This window comes from Aphelocoma coerulescens, chromosome 20, assembly GCF_041296385.1.
Source record: "Aphelocoma coerulescens isolate FSJ_1873_10779 chromosome 20, UR_Acoe_1.0, whole genome shotgun sequence".
In the NCBI taxonomy this organism is placed as follows: domain Eukaryota; kingdom Metazoa; phylum Chordata; class Aves; order Passeriformes; family Corvidae; genus Aphelocoma; species Aphelocoma coerulescens.
In genome coordinates, this window is record NC_091033.1 from 11,409,125 (window position 1) to 11,429,193 (window position 20,069).

Genomic DNA, 20,069 nt, shown 5'->3' on the forward strand with positions numbered 1-20,069 from the left:
TTCAGGGCTTTTTTTTTTTTTTTTTCTTTTTAATCAGAAGCAGGAGGAAGATTTCCTGACCCTCTGAACTATCCCTGGGTTTGAATACGCTACACGGCATGCCTGTAAACACAAGAAGAAAGCTCTTGTGTGAAACTTCTTAAACTGCAGAGGATGACGGACAGCAAATAGGATGCAAGCCAAGGAACATGACAATTAGCACAGAGAAAGTTTTCAGGATTCATTCCATCAGTCAGCACTTAAGGAGGCTTTGAAGGGGGGAAAAAGCATCCTTTTTATATTAATCCACTACTTCTGCACTTTCCCCCTATTCCATGGATTTAGTGCTTAGCTGCTAGATATCTATATGCAGAGCTTTATTAAGAGGAGTTGGTTTACTTTTTGAAGGATTCCACATCCATTAGTTCATAGAGAGAAAAGAGGCAAAATCATTTCTCCTGCTGCAATACCCACAGTTTAAATGACAATTTACTCTTCCCCAGCTTTTAGTACTTAAAGATGTGGATGAGAAAAGGACTAGCATTTCTTGCAATGTATTTCTGGTCATCACCTTGCTAAAGACTTGGTTGTGCTACTAATGATAAAGTAACTCAGTAAAAGCAAAGGGAAAATCCCCTTTTTCTCCCCCTTTTCTATCTTGGCAGACTTCACATCTGAAGAGGCACCTTACTGTTCCAAGATAAAATATTTCTTTTTTCTTTAAAGAGAAAAAGTTCTCTCAAGCAAGAACTTGGGCAACAGCAGGGGACAACACCATGCCAGTATTAATTAGCAAATTCCAAATGAATCATGGTTTGTGCTTAGCAGGGTATGGTTGAAAACGATGTGAACTTTTAAAATGTTGTGTTGAGCATACTAGTTACAGCTTACTTTTTATATATATTTTTAATAAGACTAACAAAGAAAGAGTTGCTTTGGAAGGGCATCTTATTCATTTCCTCCATGGCCGTGTTCCCAGGCATTTGTGCCCTTGCCCATCTCTTTATCTGAAGGTTGAAAACCCCCCTTAGCTCATCCCTTTTGGTTTGAGGCCATGACTGGGGGATGGCATTTTGCCTCTAATTAGGAGGTGGCGTGTGGGGTTGTCCCTGCTGTGACCTGAATCACCTAGCAGGGGGTGCACGGTGACATGCCACACTCATCATCTCCGTGCCTCTTTGATCCTGAGTCTCCAGGACTCCAAGATGTGCCTCCCCCACTAAAGGAGTGGTGCTCCAGCCCCTCCATGCCAGGGCTCTCCAAAACAGCACAGGAGGCAGAACTGGGCAGTGGCTACACCTGGCAGCAGTGATGGACTCTAATCTTACCAGGATTATTCAGGTTGTGATTAAGCTGGGGCACCTGCCAGTGCAAGGCTCATCAATTCTCTTTGATTTGAAAAACTCTGCATCTGTGTCAGAACTTCAATTTCAATGCAGAGCTCTGTCACTGTTTTTCCACTCTCTCCCCTCAATATTGAGTTTAAAAGACACAGGAGTTGAGAGAAGAGACTGATGCACAGGTCTGGGGTAAGCAGCCATGGGAGGCTGTGAGCATTCATTCAGAGGTAGCTACAAGGAGAAAAAGATGCTCTTGGCAAGCTGAGAAACGTGAGATTCCCAAGTCTCCTCGTGCTTTCCCTTACCCTGGCAAACAGAACTGACAGTGCACAGAAGAGCTGGGGGCTATTGCAACCTAAAGAACAACTGCAACATCCACTGGGATCCAGAACATTCAGAGCTATTTTAATCAAATTACTATCGATTAGGGACAAACTAGAGTCTACTGAAGTTAATGGATACATTTCCATCGACTTCAAAGGGCTCTGAAACAGCCTGTAACCGAAAACAAGCAAGTACCAAAATGAGGAAATGCATCTGAGTCTCACTCTAATTGCATGAGATGAAAGAACTGTTTCAGCTGGAACTTTTTGAAACTGTTCTGCTCGAGACAGATGTCAAACACCTCAAATGGTCAAAAATTCCGCAAAGCTACCAGGAATAAGGAGAGCCTGACAGCAGCAAGCGTGGCCGGCTGAGGGTACCAGAGACACACAGACAGATGTATCAGCTGTACAGACACTTCTGGAAGACCTTCACCAACTCATGTAGGAAAAAAATCTCGGCAACTCTGTGCATGTTCAGATGTACACACTAATTTAGTTTTACTTTCCACTCAAATTTATTTTCTCTCTGAAGGAAGAGGTTTTTTTCTTCTTTTTCCCTGGAAATGTCAGTGTTTAATTCCACACTACAAATGTAACATTTGTCCTTTTGTCTTCGCAGGACCTAATCATCTTCTCTGAGGGATGAATATGAAATCATGACACAAGCAATTTGTTTAAAGTAGCCTCTTTTACTGCCTAGAACATTTCGTTGTCTTTAAAGCTATATATTTATGTGACAGCCAGACAGCCATTAAAACCCACAAACCTTAAGGCCTATGAGGTAAAAAAGGGATTTCTTCTTTTAAATTTTGTAAGGGGAAAAAAATCAGGCCTGAATACTGGGAGGTCATAACTTTACTGACCTTCACAATATTTGGTTCTTCCCAGAGCTGCTGTAATTAAGTGTTGAGTCAGTGGAAGAAATAAGGGTTTTTTTTTCATATTTAAGAAGCTAAATTGAGATGGCATTTTAAATAGCATGTTAGGACCAGTAGCAACATATTGTTGTCAACTCCAGCATTACCCTTCTCGAGCTTTTATTCATCCAGGAGCCTTAGGAGGTAAACAGATAAATTCCACTTGAGGTCACTTGTGCCATGCTGGGATGGCAGTGGAGGCTGCAGTGGCTTTCTTGACCACCTGGTACTTGAGAAAACTTGGGGCAGTATTAAAGGAAGATTTTGGGTTTAAATACTTCACCCTGCCTAGCTCCCTCTTCCATCAACATTCAATGGGATGTTTTTCTCAAAGTGTATCAGAGTAAGTACCAGAATCTGCCTACATATATGTGTGTATATATGTATGTATATATGTGTGTGTACATATATATATGGATGGATGACAATTCCAGCACCACTGTTACCAATGAGAGAAGAGTACAAACAGCCAACAAATATCCAGCTAGCAGAGCCCTGATCAACAGCTCTTTTGCTAGAAAACACACAGAAGATTGTCCACCCAAGGCCCCAGTCCCGAGGCTTTCCAGACAAACCTTTCATTCATAAAAACCCTGTGGGGAAGAACAGGTGCAGAGCACAGCAGTAGCTGATGGGACCCTTTTTCCAGCCATGCTGCCATGTCAAACCACAATGTTCAACCAGGTGAGATGCTGTTCATCCTTCCCTTCATGTTGCTCCCAACCAAGCGTCACCTCAGTGGTCACCTCAAGTGTGTGACTGGAGCATGGGCTGAAGAGCTGCACCCTCCCCATCCCTTCAAAAACCCACAGCTGGGATTGAAAGACATGGTTCAAGCCCCTCTTAATGTCCTATTATCTGTGGATCACTGACAGGGTTGATTATAACAGTTTGACATGGCTCCAGAGGAGCTGTTACAGTCTATTGTGTCAATAGGTACCCAGGGAGCCTTTAATCTGCAGACACGTGTAAAATCAGCAGACTAAAACCACAGTTTTTTGTTTTTTTTTTTTTTTTAAAGTTGTTACTGCTAAAGCTGTAAAAAGAAGCAAAAGTAATGCTCATTGTAGAAATAAAAGCCCTGTCATTTTTCCCATGACAAGAGCACAAAAAAGTCTGAAACCCAAGATTTTTCCCCTTTCAGCTGTAATATAAAAATGATCCAAAATGTTTACGCCAGGAGACAATTTGGAATGACTTGTTTTCCTGCTGAGCTATAATCTTGGTCAGCGGGAATGCTCCTGATGCGACTCAAAATGTATTGCTGCTGTAGTGTGAAGGAAAGAAGGGGTGAACTGTCATAATTCTTAAATTAGCAGAAACGGGTTTTTGTGTATATGATGTGTGAAAGTATGACAGTAAACATGGGGGGAAATTGTTTGTTTTTCTTGGAAGCTGGTAGCTGGATTTGATTAAGGAAAGTGTACTTCCATGTTAGGTTCTCATGAGGTTCCTGGATACTGCAGAGACAGGCGTGGTGCGCAGGCACACACAGAGATACTGCAGTGGTACAGACAATATACAATTACCACTTACGAAGTCACAGGCTCCTGCTTTTAACAAGCACATTCTTTCAGAACACTGCTTTGCCCATTGAGGTCTATGAGATGCCACATACCCAGAGCACAGAGCAATTCCAATTTGTTTTCCCAGAAAATGCTGTTAAAAATGGTTCACTTAATAAAGAATTCTGTTTACAAGCAAGAAGTTAGAAGATGCCTTGGAAACATCTGATTGCTCATTCTTTAAGCAGTATCTTTTTGCAGATACAGTGTAATTTTCAAAAAAGGGTATGAGCTGCATAAACATTCAGGATCTTTCCGGAGAACATCACTGACTTTTCAGTCCTATTTCCACTTAGTCCCGACAAAAACACATCCACTGGAAGTTTTGCAAGAGAATAAACACGATGCTAGCAATTAAATCCTTCCTTGTACAAGGGTCTTGATGTTTCTTTCCACTGACAGTCATGACAGAAGAGCACCACCATCTAATGAGAATTTTAATAAAAATTATTGAATGCAGAACTTCCCTTGTGTGACTTGGCACACTTCAGTCCTCAGGTCTTTAGGGGGAAAAAAAGGCTGCATTGCAAAGCCCATACACTGGAAAAATATTTGACAGTGTGTTTCAAAACATTATTTAAATAGAGACTTCTGTTCAAGTTATTAATGCCTTTAATATGGATTCTCATCTCCTCTTTTTATTACTTTGTGTGTCTTTCTGGTTATTTAAAGGGTTGTGAAAAGAGCTGGTCAGCACTTCAGAGCTCCCACTGCTCGTCAGCGACAGATGCCGACCATAAAGTTAAAGTCAACACAAAAGAAAAGCCCAACACAGATTTCTTTTTTCTCCTCTCAGGGGAGGGAAGGCAAACACATCCATCCTTCCCTATCCTGCTCCTCCCAGCTTCCTACCAGAGAGCAACCCCAGAGCCAGAACCGAGCTTGATGCCTTATTTTACCTAAGAATATGGGGGAATGAACTCTTTATTAATCACTATCTGACCTGGAGCAGAATGCCTGTCCCATCAGGTAGTGCTAAGAGAAGCCCAGGAGAACATCCTGCATCCTCAGGAGAATCTGCAGGTGCTTGGGCAGCGTGTGCCCCCTCCTCTGGTACCACGCTGCCCTTTCCTCGGGGCAACAGCTGGCTGTGACAGCCTGTGTGTTTGATGGTCTGGATACCACACACATGGGAAAAGGGTCATGGTTTCCAAATCATCTGGTGGAGTAATGGGAGGAGACAGCTCCCCAGCAGCACGAGCCAGAACATCTCCGTGCTCTGACATCGCGTCAGGGCAGTGGGACAGGCACAGGCAAAGCAGTGATCTCCCGTGTCCTGCAACATCTGGTCTTCTCCATCAGACCAGGGGTGGTGTCAGATTGTGCCAAAAGCATCTGGGCTTCTTGTTTGCTTCATCTCCCACACCTTCAATCTGAACTAATTCAAAGCACAGATCAGCTGGTGAATTTTTAGTGATCATGAAAGCTGGCAGCATTAAACAAACACAGCAGAACAGGACAGATAGAGTCCAAATGCAAAAAACTTCAGTCCTATCTTCTAATACACCTACCAGGGCAGTCCCAGGCTCTCCCAGTAAGAGTTTCTTATCCTGACATGCTGAATGTTTATGTAGCATTTTCCACATTAACGGCACAGCGAGGAAATAAAGAGGCAGACAATTCACATTCAGGAGTAAACGATGTACACAAAGAGAGAAAAAGCCCCAATCCATTTGGAATCTGAAATCAGATCTCCAGAGATGCTTTAGATTATTGCCCTACAGGACGACCAGAGTTTGTAGCCAACTTAATGGCTTTCCTAATACCAAGATGCTCCTAATGAATAACAGGGCTGGATGAAAAAACTTTTTATAAAGTCACTTACAACTGGATTAAGTGTATCAAGATGTTTTCTTTGATATTGTCTTGTCAGTTCATATCAAGTGACTCTTCCATGCTTTCATGTCAGGTAATTCCCAAGAAATTCATGGCTACAATCTAAAATAAATGTGTGACTTTCAAATCAGCGAGAGCTGAATGATAGGAATTTTAAACTGCTGGGATAAAACTGCTAGCTACTTCATAACACTCATGCTGCTTCCAGATTTAATACCTGCCTTTTCAAACACTATCAATTCACTTAATATGTCAGTGGGGAATCACATTACTTTATTTTATTTTCCTTTATAAAGATCATGAACCATTTTCTCCTACAGAAATGTACCAATTACCCACATGCCAATTGTCCCAGCCACACTCTGATCTTACAGCGTGGACATTCAGCTCAGGTGCACACAGAGCTTTCTGATGCTACAAAAGAACCACTATGGGCTAAATTCCGGACTGATGTAAGCAGGCAAATTTCTGCTGACATCAATGGAACTGCACTCCCCAACACAGGTTCTGAGTTTTGCCCTCTGCCCTAAGAATCTGACAAATGCCGATGGAAGTCAGAAAGAAACCTTTCATGTGAAAAATTCCTAATTTAAGAAATTAGCAGAGCAAAGCCATGGAAAGAGAGGGTAGAAATAAGAGACCATATTGTTCCATTTGTGCTGGGATAGGCAAATTGTGTCTTACTCTGGAAGCTGGGACATTTGAAGATGGGGAATTTCCACTGGGGTGCGGCCAGAGGTGTTGGTACTGCTCCCTGCCCTTGCAGGATCGCTTGGTATGAGGAGCAAAACAGGAAAAAAGGGAGCTAATGTTCAGGAAACAAAAAAATGTTTCCTTGCATCCAAGGAAGCACTGAGGGATCAGGTATATGGGGGCAGAGCTTGGCCACTCAGCGTGGCACAGGGGCTGCAGGGGCTGCAGGGCACAGCGAGCAGTGCCAGCGCCAGAGGCTGCATGGCTGAGCCTGCCCTGGCTAATTGGTCCTGCTGAGGGTTTGGGGGTGTTCTCCAGGGCACAGTGCCAGGCTAATGGAGCTGTGTGGCTGCTGGAGCAGGGCTGCAGCTCTGCAGGGCACTGGCCTGGGCTGGCCAGGCTGCTCACAGTACCACAGCTGCCTCACCTGTGCTGACATATTCCCAACTGTGCTGAAGCGAGCTCTGCCCCCTGTGAAGGTACAAAAGATAAAGGATAAAGGAGCTTCATTATTCCAAAGCTGCATCCACTGACCACATCCCAGAGCTACCAGCTTGCACTACACCTTTTGCAAGCTCCCCTGGAGGAGGCAGGGCACGGCTCTTTGATGAAGGCAGAGCTGGCAATGCGGGAGCTCTGCAGCAGGTCCCTGCCAATTTATTTCTGGTAATGGATTGTCCCACTGTTCCAGAATTGTTTACACTGATTTATTCAGAGTATATCTGCATATATATTATACCTGCAGCTCTCACCAATGTTGGGTAGATCTTATTCTGCATTGATTGGGATGTGCTGGGAGACATGCCACACGTTGTTAGCACAGAGTATCACAATGTACTTGGAAACCTTTACCTTGAACTTACCAGTGCCTTTCAGCAAGGAAAACTCACCTGTCCTATTCTTTGGAGAACTATTAATAAAGCTCCAGCTTAGAATGTTACCTGCAATATCACTGATGCCAACACAGGTTAAAGACACAAATACTGTTCTCAACAGACTGATGAGCTCACTGTGATATCCAAAGCACTGGGGGATATCAGCCAAAGAAATAAACTGTTTTTTAGACTTGAAATGTTTTAGGATTTAGGTGACACATTAAGAATTGAACTGTAGAATCCAGCATTTCAAAACCAGAAGTGCTCTGCTCCTGGTGAATGGGCATCGCATGATATTCCCCAAGGGTAAGAAAAGAAGGAACAAAACCCTGGCATGAGCCCAATACTGAACCTGGTTATCCATCTCTGTGATAGTGTGGCAGGGAAAAATTAGGGAGAAGAGATGGGAAAGAAATCAGTTGCAGCCGTGTGATAAAGGAGAAAGATCTCACAGTATCTGCAGACTGGGGTATAAAACCTGTGCGAGCCAGTAGGGAAGATATTAATGAGCATCAGACAAATCTAACAGGAGGTATCAAAAGCAGATACCAAAGATGCAAATAATGAAAGAGTGAAAAAACACACAGTAAGAGAATAACGAGACTGAAACAGGTTTTGAATCTCTTGGCCACCAAGTAAAAATTTAATTAGCACTAACCTTCTAGAAGCAGCCACAAATCTGATTTTAGATAAGCAGGCTGCAGTGCTGGTGCTCATTCACAGAGCAGAATCCTGCTCATCCCCTCTCAGCAGCGCTGGAGATAAGGGATCGAGGGGACAACCTCCTCCTGAGTTTTCTGCCGTTCCTGGCAGAGCCAGGGCCAAGTGATAAAGCCCAGGGCACTGCAGGAGGCAGGGATGTGTTACAGGGATGTGCCACGGCTGGCTTGCTCTCCTACAGCCCAGTGGTTTCATGGCATATTCCTCTTATTAACAGGTTGTGCTAGTATTGATTCAAATCAGTGAGAGCTGTATTGATCCCCCCAAGGGTTTGACTCTTACATTGGAAGAACATTTTCAAAAGACCTGATCCTCCTTATTTTTCACGTTTATTCCCAAGGACGCAATAGGAGAGAGCTCGAGGCTTCCTCTGTATTCCTCCCTTTTACTACTACACCTCAAAAACCTTCCAAGAGGCGATCCTTGGTTGGCAGCAGCATTTTGGGCTGAATTTCTCCGTGTAAAATCAGCTGGCGACCTCTCAGCATGGCTTCCTTGGCCAAGTGCCCTCCAGGCAGGTTGGCAGCCCCTGTGGCCAGCAGCCAACCTCCCAGGGCTCCTGCTTGGACAGGGCCCTTCTGTGTTTTATTGGCCTTCATTTCATTTTCATTTTAATGTGATGGTAAAATTTTTATCTGATAATCTAAACAAGGTAATAATTTTGTGCTATAAAAGTGCCTGTCTTCTGCTGTTACTGTCACCATCGTATATTGGAGGGTAATACTTGCAACATTATACAAAATTGTTATTCTATTAAAATGATAAAATGGCAGTGGTTTTATTACATGAGTGATTTTGGAGGCACTGAGATGCCCTTTACTGCAGACAGGAATAATAAAAACATTATTCACCGACACATTAGGGAACAATCCTGTGATTTTGGAAAACAGTTGCAACAAACAAGTAAGTTATTACAGTGACATGCTCAGGAAACACAGCCCCAAATCTTCTCTACTGTAACTAAATAGTGCTAATAGCCAGGGACTCTGCCTGCTCTGCACTTCAGCACCCTGTCCCCGAGAAGCTGGCAAATCATAAAACAGACACTGAGAATTGTTCATGCACTTTTTGCAATCCCATCTAATCCAGGCCTTTGGATTTTAACCCTTTATTCCTACTGAAGTCTTAAAGATTTACCATCTGTCGCTGTAGAATCCGTGAAGATGAAGAAGGGGAGAGGATTAAATTAATTAACAAATTCTAATCCTGAAACAGTGTTGGTGATGTTAGGGCTCTTTGAATTCTAATGAGGATTTAAAGCAACGCTGACAACTTTCCCATTAAAAAGGAGGAAAATAATGTCACATTATCACATCCCCAGCATCTTCCCACCCCACACAGCATTTTATCCAACAGAAAATATTACAGGGATCATTCAGTTATCCAAGGCACCTTCCCAGCTATGTCTGCAAGCAGGAGCATAAACCCATGTGCACAGGCCAGAGCTACATCAGGCTGTTGCTTGAACACATTGTCAAGGTTCTATATATACTATTATACACCCTCCAAGTTTTTTATAAGGTAATTCTGAATCAGGTAACACAACCTGGAATATCTGACTTGCCAAGAGACAGTTGGAGGATTTTATTTCCTCTTCTTCTCTAACTCCAATGGATTTCCATCCATTGCCACCAAGAACTGCTGACAGTCTGTGCCTGCAGGAGATGAACAAACCCAAATAAGTGTGTCTGAGGTGTCTGAAGTCACCAGTGACTCCAGTCCAATAGGGAGAAAACAACACAGGAAAACAAAATAAAGCAGGGAGAGCTTCAGCAGGGAGAACACAGAGTTCCCCTCCTAATGTGTTTTGGTTTTTTCATTAAAAAATCAAGCATGGGATGAAAATTAGACCACATCAAGAAGCAATGCAGGGATGTACAACAAGTTCTCTCTGCAGCAGCAATGTACAATGTACATTAAAACAACAGTCCACAGCTCCGTATCCATTTAAATCCCGAGACTTCTGGGGAAAAGGGCAATTTTATGTTGGGAAGGGAATTTCACCGGGGGACCTGGGCCCTTTGCACGGGGAAGCAACTTTATATTTTCTGACATCGCCATGAATTTGGAAAGGAAACATATGGAAAGCAGATGACATATTTCACAAACTGCCAAGCAGATTTTGTGTGGTTTTAGAGAACGTGTACTCCAGGGAGTGTCCGTAGCAACGTGATGGTCCTGATGGCCAACATTTGTTTTGTATCTTTATGCAGAAGAAGCAAGACATGACCATTCATCTGTCTCCTGTTTCCGTACAGGTGCACGTTTCTCAGCCGTGCTTGGAGGACAGATGTTGCTTGCAAATGCCTTTTTAAAGGAAAGAAAATAACAGGAGGGAGGGGGAGAGCCCACTGGAGCAGCTCAGAAGCTCGGACTGCTCTCTGTCCCGGAGAGCCCCACCGGGCGATGCGGATGTGCTGGCTGTGGCATCGCTCCTCGGAGCTTGGGGTCTTTATGGGAACTGCTCACTACACTGCACACAAAATCAGCTTCTTATTAGTCTCCATAGTGGAATAACAAAGTACAGGATTCATAATATCTAGAGACCAGTGGCTACATTTTGATTTCCGAGCTTTTGAAACCTCTGTGCGCAAACAAACTCTTCAAAACAAATGCAAATTTGGCAGTTTATGCAGCAGTGAAAGCCACTTGGGGGGATTAAAGGCTGATGTACTATCAGCTGAGGAAATGAGTAGCCCTGAAACACAGAAATAGAGCTCCAACATTTGTATATTGATCCTCTAAAAGCTAGTGCTGAAAGTAGATTCTGAAGGACACCAATTCCTTCATTTTTAAGACTTTTTTTTTTTTTCTTTCTAAGTAGGAGGAAGCTGAAGAGATTTGACTGCCTGCATGTTGTGAATCCGATTTTCACAAGCAGACCCTGAGTTTTAGAAGCACAGCCTGTAGCACACAGGCTCCCAATGACACTGTTAATATGTACCAAAACCAAATCTACCGAAGCCAATGGGAGTCTTCGAGGCCCCCTCAAAAATTCAGCATTTTATTTACATTTTGCTGCTTGCTTTAGAGGACTGATTCATGACACAATGTGATGCATTTGCAGAGACTCCTCCATCTCTGCATCCTTAAGTGATGGAGTTGCCTGAATCTTGAGTGTTTGTTCTTTACTAAGGATGGCTCACCTGCACATCACGATGAGAACTTGTAGCTGCCAGTAAGCTTAAAAACATAATTTGGGAAACTACAGAAAAACTTAGGCTACAGCAACCTGAATCCCATTCAAATTAGCCTGTCTCCTTTGAGACAGCCTGCCAGCCTAGCAAGAATAAAAAACAACTTTCCCTTCTGTACGTTGTGCTGCAGAATGCTGTTATCTCTGAGACATTTTGTTCACTTCTTGAGAAGGCCTTATCAGGGAGGCACAGTATGTTAGAAAGCCCAAATAACCATGCTCCCAAAATGTGTGTGGGTATATATCCACTGGCAGGTCAGAAATAGGTTTAAAAATACTTCCACATAACCAAAAGAAGCTGGAAGATGGCTGGTAATTATATGTGCATTACAAGTAGACTACACATGGGGGGGTGGGGTGTTAAAGCATTCATATAAATTATACCAATCAGCACAGAAAGGAGGAAAAGAAACACTGAGGACATCAAATATGACACTTCTATACCTGATACACACGAGTACTAAATCATGGCAAAACAGTGCCTTAGAAAACAATGCCTAAAATGTCATCCTAAAATGAATTCCATCTATAGCTCTGCTGCCTCTCTAAATGCATGTGATCATCGTAATGATTTATGTTGAGGACACAGGATAAATTAGAGAGCCAAAAGACCCTATGGAATGTGAATACATGGGGAGATTCTTCTTCTGGAGGAAAAAAGGTATTGCCAAAGAACTGGGGTACCACTTATTGTAAAGATTTTTTAAATTGTGTGGTTAAATGTGGAGGTTGAACAGCTTCTGGGGTGTAATAAGAAAATGGCTTTATGAAATTTTCCCCCTCAAAGCAGAGCACAGGCTATACAGTGGTCCTGGAGTGCCTGACCTACATGCCAGCAGAGCCAGAACGACACTGTTTTGTTCAGAAATCTCCAGTCATGGTGCCTTGGGACAAAGGAATTAGAAAAAGAATTAGGATAATCTTTCCAGGCAGAAGATTTAAAGTCTGCTACAGTTATTCTCGATCGATCCCCAAAAGATTGCCAAGAAGTGTGTATCTTAAAACTGCTGCTAATTAGGAGGTTTTAAGACACTGTTATAAAACACCTTCTGCTTGGCTTGTAAGGGAAACCATTTAGACTTGTAGTATAGAGAACAAAACAGTCATAAAATGTTATTTGTAGCTTCTATTATATTACCATTACACTATATTATCACCAGCATAGTTACATACCTAACATAAAACCATTTAATGAAATGTTTGAACTTTCAGGAGACCTATTGGTAACCTTCTTATTTTCAGCAATGAGGCTGACGTGTTGTTTGCTGCAATACAAACAATAATAATTACACATTGAGATGTTAATGGGGACAAAACCTAATATTTAGTGCTGCTGTCTGTTCATGACCACTCACACACAGTCCAGGATTAGTAATTTCAGAAGGCTTTGTTGTTGTTGCTTGGATATATAATTTATTTACTTAATTATTATTTTTGTCCTGCATGGGATTTTGAAGTTTAGACTAGAAGCAGTGACAGACAAGCAAACAGGCTGCTCAAATGAAGCAGGCTGCTCTACAAACTGGAGAACTCAATGTTCTTTTCATTCCTGTAAGAATGGAACAACATTTGAAAAGTTTTCATCATCAATTTGCACTTGGTGCAGTGTGGCTGTTCTAAAACATGTATTTGGAATATGCTACATCTAAATGCAGGCTGTGATGTTGTCTGAGCATTGATTTCATTAGCCTGTAAGGATGGCTAATCTTGCCTGGCCAAACAGCATGACCTTTAACTATTTCTTAAGTGGGAGCTACAGAAAGCCCGTCCCAGACAATTACTTGAGATGTCAATAAGAAAGGTGAAAGAATAATGAAAATGTTTCCTAATTTTTTCATGCTTTTTCACCTCCTTTTTGTTATTTGCACCTTCCTCCCTTCTGTTTGTCTGGATCTCACTGGTGAGCCACAACTCTGCTTTTCAATGTTGGTATCCAGACTCAGTTTCTGTGGGATGGTTACAGTCTTTGGTATTCACACTGAAAAACACCACAAACCACAATCAGATGTGAAAAACCAGTCAGAAATAATTGTTGCCCCAATAATTGATTTTCTGGGATGATTTATTCTATTTTCTGTTTGTTTGCTTGCAATGGCTCACAGAAAAAGCTTTCTTAAGACTTCTGTAAATGGGGAAAAGCGCTGCAGGTTTAGGTAAACACAATTACGCCTGATCACAAGGCAATTACAGCATCCCGTTTCCAGTGAGTAAAGGGGTGCAGGCACCAGGTCTGACTTGACTTTCCATCTGAAAGCTCAGCTGCTCTGATGTCTTTATGTCTCTTTTTTTTTTCACATGTTTTCTCATGATAATTTAGGATTAGCAGCTTTGAGAATCAAATCGGAGAACAAAGTTTCTTGAGCCTAAATTTAATTCTGGCTTGGTTCTGATCCAATGCCTTTGTACACTCACCAACTGTGCCATACAACATCACTGAGAAGAGGATCATTGAGTGATCTTTTAGGTCCTGCAGGTTTTTTTTTCTTGTTGAAAAATGGAAAAAAAAAGAAATAATTATGTGGCCTCAGCACATTCCAAAATATTTGACTAAGAGTTTAATATTACAGGATTTATCTCTTAGATCCACTAAAGCGATTGTGTCTTAATACTGAATCCCTGAAAACACCTGGTATATGAGGGGGACTGGGTCAAATCTTGGTCATGAGAGAGCAGAGAGACTGACAATAGCACGTCAATTACTGCAGCATGCCTGTGACTTACAGCTGTGCCAGCTTTGCTTTGGAAACCACTGGAGTACAAAAAGAAAAGAAAAAGACCATTAACACTAGAGGGGGGGGAAAGCACGCACAGAGAGCTGTTAGTCAACTCAAATGCAACAATCTACTCATCAGCCATAAATTCTGGGGCAAACTTCTCCTCCACCCTGAGCCAGTCCACAGACATGTCCCACTCCCTCCATGGCTATTTCCTGCTATCTCTCCCAGGGGTGATGTTTGCATTAGAACTGTCACTGCAGGCGACAGCTTATTCCACTTTCCCAGTGAAATACTCCTTGAGGAGTGTCTGTGTGCAAATAATGAGGGTGCAGTAAACTCCCACCCCATCTCACCACACACTCCCATTTGATCTCTGTTAAGCTTTTAGACACAACACAGAAAATACCCAGAACAGCCACCCCATCCCCTGTGGGAAATGACCAGCCTGCTACAAGATGTGCCCAGGTGTTCAGCTGTGCCAGCTCCTCTGCGCATCCCCAAGAGCACCATCCTGTATCCAAGCTCCCTGGGGCCCTGCACTGCTACACGTGAGCTGGGGATGGGTTATGACAAATGTGACACAACTTGATTTTGGGGCAGCTAGAGTGAGGAGGGAGATCCAAGCAGGAGCTGGGAGTCTACCTGGAGGAACATATTTCAAATTGGATCAAAGTTAATCCAGTTCCCAGTGCTCACACACTGTAGCTCATATCATAGCAGAGAAGGAGGGAAAGCAGCAGAGCCTGCTGGATGTGGTAGCAGGAGACAGTGCTGTGTATTAGGGGGAGGCCAGAGGAGAGAAATGGTGAAATTCAGAGGGAACACTGCTTTCTGTGAAAAGGATTAATGCAAGAAAGCCACGGGTTTAAAATAGCCTAATTGACCCAGGCATAATGTAGTTCACAGTCACATGGTGAAAGTCAGGCAGTATTTGAATGCCTCCTCATCATTTAATATAACATTTCTGCTAATAGAATATTTAAATCCTATTTTATCAAAATCTCATCACTCAAGTGTAGGAGCCTTTTCCATTGCTGGAGCATACAGTGTTATAAATTCATGAAGGTCGTAATTATGAGTGGCTTCAACACTGCAAATGTGTTTGGCAAAGATATTATGCCCTTTCTAAACAAGATTTGAGCGACTACAGCCCACATTCAGAGTTACAGGGTTTTGCTTTTCATGTGCCTTGCAAGAAGCAGACTGTTCCCCTTTCTTCAAGATTCCCACTTGGACAGAAATGTCCCATGGCCAGGAGCTCACCCCAAAACCACCACTGCCACTTCCCCCAACAAGCAGGCACAGAGGAACAACCCTCCTCTCTCATGAAATGGGAGAAGTAGTGTGTTCAAATCCTTATTTAGTTCAGCCATTTCACATGTGAATAATTAGTTGGGCAGGAGATCATTTCCCAGGATATAAGGACTGATTACCCGTAAGTGCAACTCCAGCATCCCCACACCAGCACTGTGGCAGACTTGGTGGCCACAGCACAACCCCAGCAAGCCTTCCTCTCTCTCAGGAGGTAACGCTTTTTTATCCCATTTTCTTTCTTTGATAGGGAAACAGCTTCTCTGCCCAGGTCTAAACTAAGGATGTTGCTCCAGGATTACCACTGAGCTCTTGATGTTTCAGGCAGAATGCTCAGGTCTGAGCTGACCTTGGTGTTCCTGGGTCCCTTCCTGGCACTACCTGTTCAGCTGAACCCCTCTCTGTGGTGCTGGGATTGTTCAAGGCTCAGGTCCAAGCTGGACATCTGAGCATGGCCCACAACACTGCAAAACACAGCACTTGGTACAGATTCCACACAGGCCAGGTTTGCTGGAACTGGTGGTAATGCCAAGTGCACATAACAATCCATGTTTCCCTCTCTGCAACACCTGGGCAATCTAAAAAAGATCCACTTTGGGCAGCTGAGCTGCTCTGTATTTGCATTACAAGCAAGGAGATGAAATTTCTGCAACAGTTTTACACAGGGCTGGCTCTGAGCAAAGGCTGTGGTGTGGGGAAGTGGTTTGGGGGCTGTGACAAAATCAACTCCGCTCCCTCTGGCCTCATTCAGGGATTTCTAAGCCCTGGAAAACCAGCCTGGCTGCTGTCACTGCTACCCTAACAGAGACTGAAAAAACAGAATTGCAAAATGGTAGTGCCAAAGCCCAGGACAACCACTTCCATGCACATCCATCTCTCCCTGCAGGGACACAGCTCAATGCCTCTTGGGCTCTCCATCCTCATCCCAGCTCCATCCTCTCTCCTGTGGTGGGAGCAACCAGCCACTTGAATCCATCCACAGTCTTGGGAAGCCCTGAGCTGGCTCTGGTTTACTATCCTCCTTACAGGAATTAGCAGCAATTTGTTTGGGAAGGAAAAAAAATGCTTAAGAGAGTTATTCTTTACCCAAATGTAAAATTATTTTCCGATAGGATGAATTCTCCGTCCATGGGGGAAACTGACCAAAAGCTTGAAGTCATCTGGATGAAAAACCAAATAGAAATAAGTGGCAGAGTCACTTATTTCCAAATAGAAATAAGTGGCAGAGTGACAGAGATTAAGATGATACATTTTTACAGCCTTGTGCTTTGTGCACTTTAACTGGTGCAGGAATAAAAAGTGGCCATGTGGTTTTCCATGCTCTCCATTTGCTCTCTGTGACCCTTCACTCTACTGGTGTGCATCACAAACAGCAGCACTTCATTTCATGCTCAGGCAACCAAGTTCATCCACCAGTTACACCTCCCTGTATGTGGGGGTACACAAGAACAAAAAATACAAGTCCACATGGTAGCTGAGAAGTTAATGTCGACTATTTAGCATTCCACAGCACACTAACACATCTTCATAACCTATTTATTTACCAAATGTTCCCTTATGTTCAAAAAGAATAACATATCGTTTTTATACAACCCTAATAGCAAATTCCAAAGATTTTCCAATTCTACAACTGCTCTAAGACTACTGAAATCAGTAGCAATGTTCAAATGGTTCTAACTGGATATTATTTGAAACAAATTGTCTTATGAATATCAGAAGGAACTGTTTTTATTTGAAAAGGCTCATTGTTAAATAAACTAGATATATTCATACCCAGTAAGATTGCCATGGCACAGCGTTAGGGGAGAACACCCTTTTCATTCAGATCTTAACTTCTGCACACAAGTGTCAGGTCTGTAACTTTTCTATTTCCACCATCAATGGTAAAATCTGTCGTGAAGCACAATGAAAAAAATCACATTTAAGATAAGAAGATCTGCAGAAGCAAAAGGCAGCATACATAAAAGCTACTGCACTAGATTTTTTTCTTCATGGTCATGACTTCTAGGTTGCTTTCCAGCAGGATATATCCTTAAAAGCCTTTTGTTCACACTCTTTATTCTCTTCTTACTTGCAAACACTTAACAAGAATCAAAGCCAACCAGACACACAAAGAAACAGCCAAAATGCTCAGATGCAAATAAAGGTTTGAGATATGTATTTTTTAATAATCAAAGCAAACTTCTTGGGTCTGAAGTAAAAAGTTCTAGAAGAAAAAAAACCAAAATCTTTGGTGTCTAGCTATGAATGTTGGGCAAGGGGGCACAGGCTGACAAGTAAATATTGAATTATACAGAGCCTTTTGTTAATATTTATGTTCATGCTCCAGATAGTCTAATAGAACTGATCAGATCTCCACTTTAAGACAAAAAAATATGAGCATACTTTTCACAACTCATCTCTCTGCTGAAAGGTGAGGTTTAGTGAAATGAAAGTATTCCACAGCTACAGCATTTTGCTTACAGGAAGGTGTCCACAGTTTTGAGCTCTTTGGTCACTTCTTGCCAGAGCGACAAGAAAATTCAATCCAAGAAAAAAATTCCTGAACAACTTGACTTTTTGACTGAAAAAATGAATACTGGCACCCAGCTTGGCTTCCCCAAACTAAAATAATTTCAAGGTGGTTTGTTATCTTCCCATTGTGAAGCAAACACAAATTCAGAAGCTTGGGAATCTCTTGCTGGAGCAGAACGCATGGAACAGGTTCAGCCCTCAGAAGGGGCTGTGCACAGGAACCATGGCACATCCTGTGGAGATTTCTGAACCACCTGTGCTGAGACTGGGAGTGCTCTTGCCACAGCCACACCCTCAAAGATGGATGGAAAACTGAGTGCTGGGATAAAATGATCCAGGAGGGACTTGGAAAGGCAGACAAGGTCTCCATTTAACCCTTTCTTTGTAAGCCACTACCTCCAGCCAGCACTAAGCACAACCACCAGAATTTGATTGTATTATTTAAGTGGCTTTTGGAAGGCTTTTATATTTATAAATGTACCAGAAGAGAATTCCAAAGAAGGAAGTGGAAGTTGTTAAACTAACAAGACAAAAACCAACATAACCCACTGAGCTTTAGAAGCTGAAATCAATTGAAGCCTTTCCATTGACTTCAGTGAGCGCTGGATCAGGATTTAAAGAGATTACAATTCTGAAGTTCATCTCTGTTGCAGTTCAGACTTTTTCTTTTGTTTCACATCACATTAAAGATTCAGCATCTCTCTTCCTAATGCTCTGAAATATAGTATGATCTATAAGAGAACAGAAAACAGAACTAAAGGGGGGAAAAAACCCTCCCACACCTCATTAAGATCTAAAGTTTGTCCTTAATGTGTGTATGAACTCAGAATGAGTGTCTAAATGGAGACATTTTTTTCTGCTACAGGGTAAAGTGATTATAAATGTCTCTGTGCAAAAGCTTAGTGGTATTTTATGCAGCTGGCACTGCAGAGTTTGAAACAAATCCAAGAAAACAGATTGTATCTTTAAGGTTAGAAATCAAACTTTCCCTTGCTGGAGTGCACATTTGCTGGTAATGGGCTGGGCTCTGACACCAGCAGCTATGCAAACAGGAGCTCTGCCACTTCTAAGTATGTTGCTGACTGTATTCCCTATGGCCTCTGCATCTATTCATTTCACTCCCAAACCATCGTTAAATGGACATTATAAAGTCATTTTTTGTAGTTTTCTGCTTTGTGTACTTACCATTTTTTTCCTCTAATACCCATTCAGAAGTGTGCCAGACATCTTTTCCTTAAGCTTTTTAACCTACATTCTCCTATAGACCAGCAAACAGCGGCGGTGCCTTTGTCAATCAGCAAAAGCAGCAGCTTCAGTTTACAGGTAGAAATACCCCAAGCTGCTAAACCTCACTTACAATAAACCTCATGCAAGAATAGAGATAGCCTCATCCTGCAATTCTTTCCAGACTTTGGAGGTATTTCAATGCCAAGCACGTATTTTGCATATGTTCTTTCAAGACGATTGAATTGACTGTCAAAAGCTTAAGAAACCCTGTATCACCATATAATGACATCCCACTTTGCCTCCTCTGCTCAACCCTGCTCTCACCCAGTGAGACCGGGCTGCTCTGCAGGACTGCTGGGAACAGCAGGAGCAGGCTGCTGGATTCCTGGGGTACAGCAGCCCCAAGAGCAAGGAGATTGCTCTCCACCCCACAAGCAATCTGTGCTCAAACCGTTCGGTGATGTGTAGGTTAAAAACAGCCTCTCGAGGTTCATTTGACTCCCCCGCAGTGGTGGGAGCCACAAAGTGGTCTGCTCTGCATGATGAACTACCCAACGAGTGGCAGCTGTGTTCTAATTTAGCTCCTGACTAGTCCTAATGAATAACCTCATGTACAGCACAGGCCACAGAGAAAGGATTTGTCTCCTATTCCTAGCTAGAGGCAGATGAGGAAAAATCCTATTTTTGGCTACAATTGCTGTTTGATCTTCCACAAGCAGTCCTGCTTCTAATAAAACTCCACTCAACCACGCTCAGTGGGGACACCGTGCTGAAGAGCGGAGGGCATGGAAGATGCAGGCTTGGAGAATGGCAAATGAGTCTGCAAACCAGCTGGATTTATGACCCACAGTTT

General features: G+C 42.7%; 1 protein-coding gene and 1 long non-coding RNA gene across 3 annotated transcripts in view; both read right to left on the reverse strand.

The window, feature by feature from the left end:
- The window catches only part of CDH4 (cadherin 4), a 420,603-nt gene that overhangs the window by 107,882 nt on the left and 292,652 nt on the right, over positions 1-20,069 (reverse strand). The window lies entirely within an intron of this gene.
- On the reverse strand, positions 16,705-19,667 carry LOC138120933 (uncharacterized). The gene is made up of 4 exons (XR_011155992.1): positions 19,175-19,667; positions 18,539-18,720; positions 17,249-17,365; positions 16,705-16,901 (listed from the first exon to the last, which is right to left on the reverse strand). It is a non-coding gene; the product is annotated as an uncharacterized lncRNA (long non-coding RNA).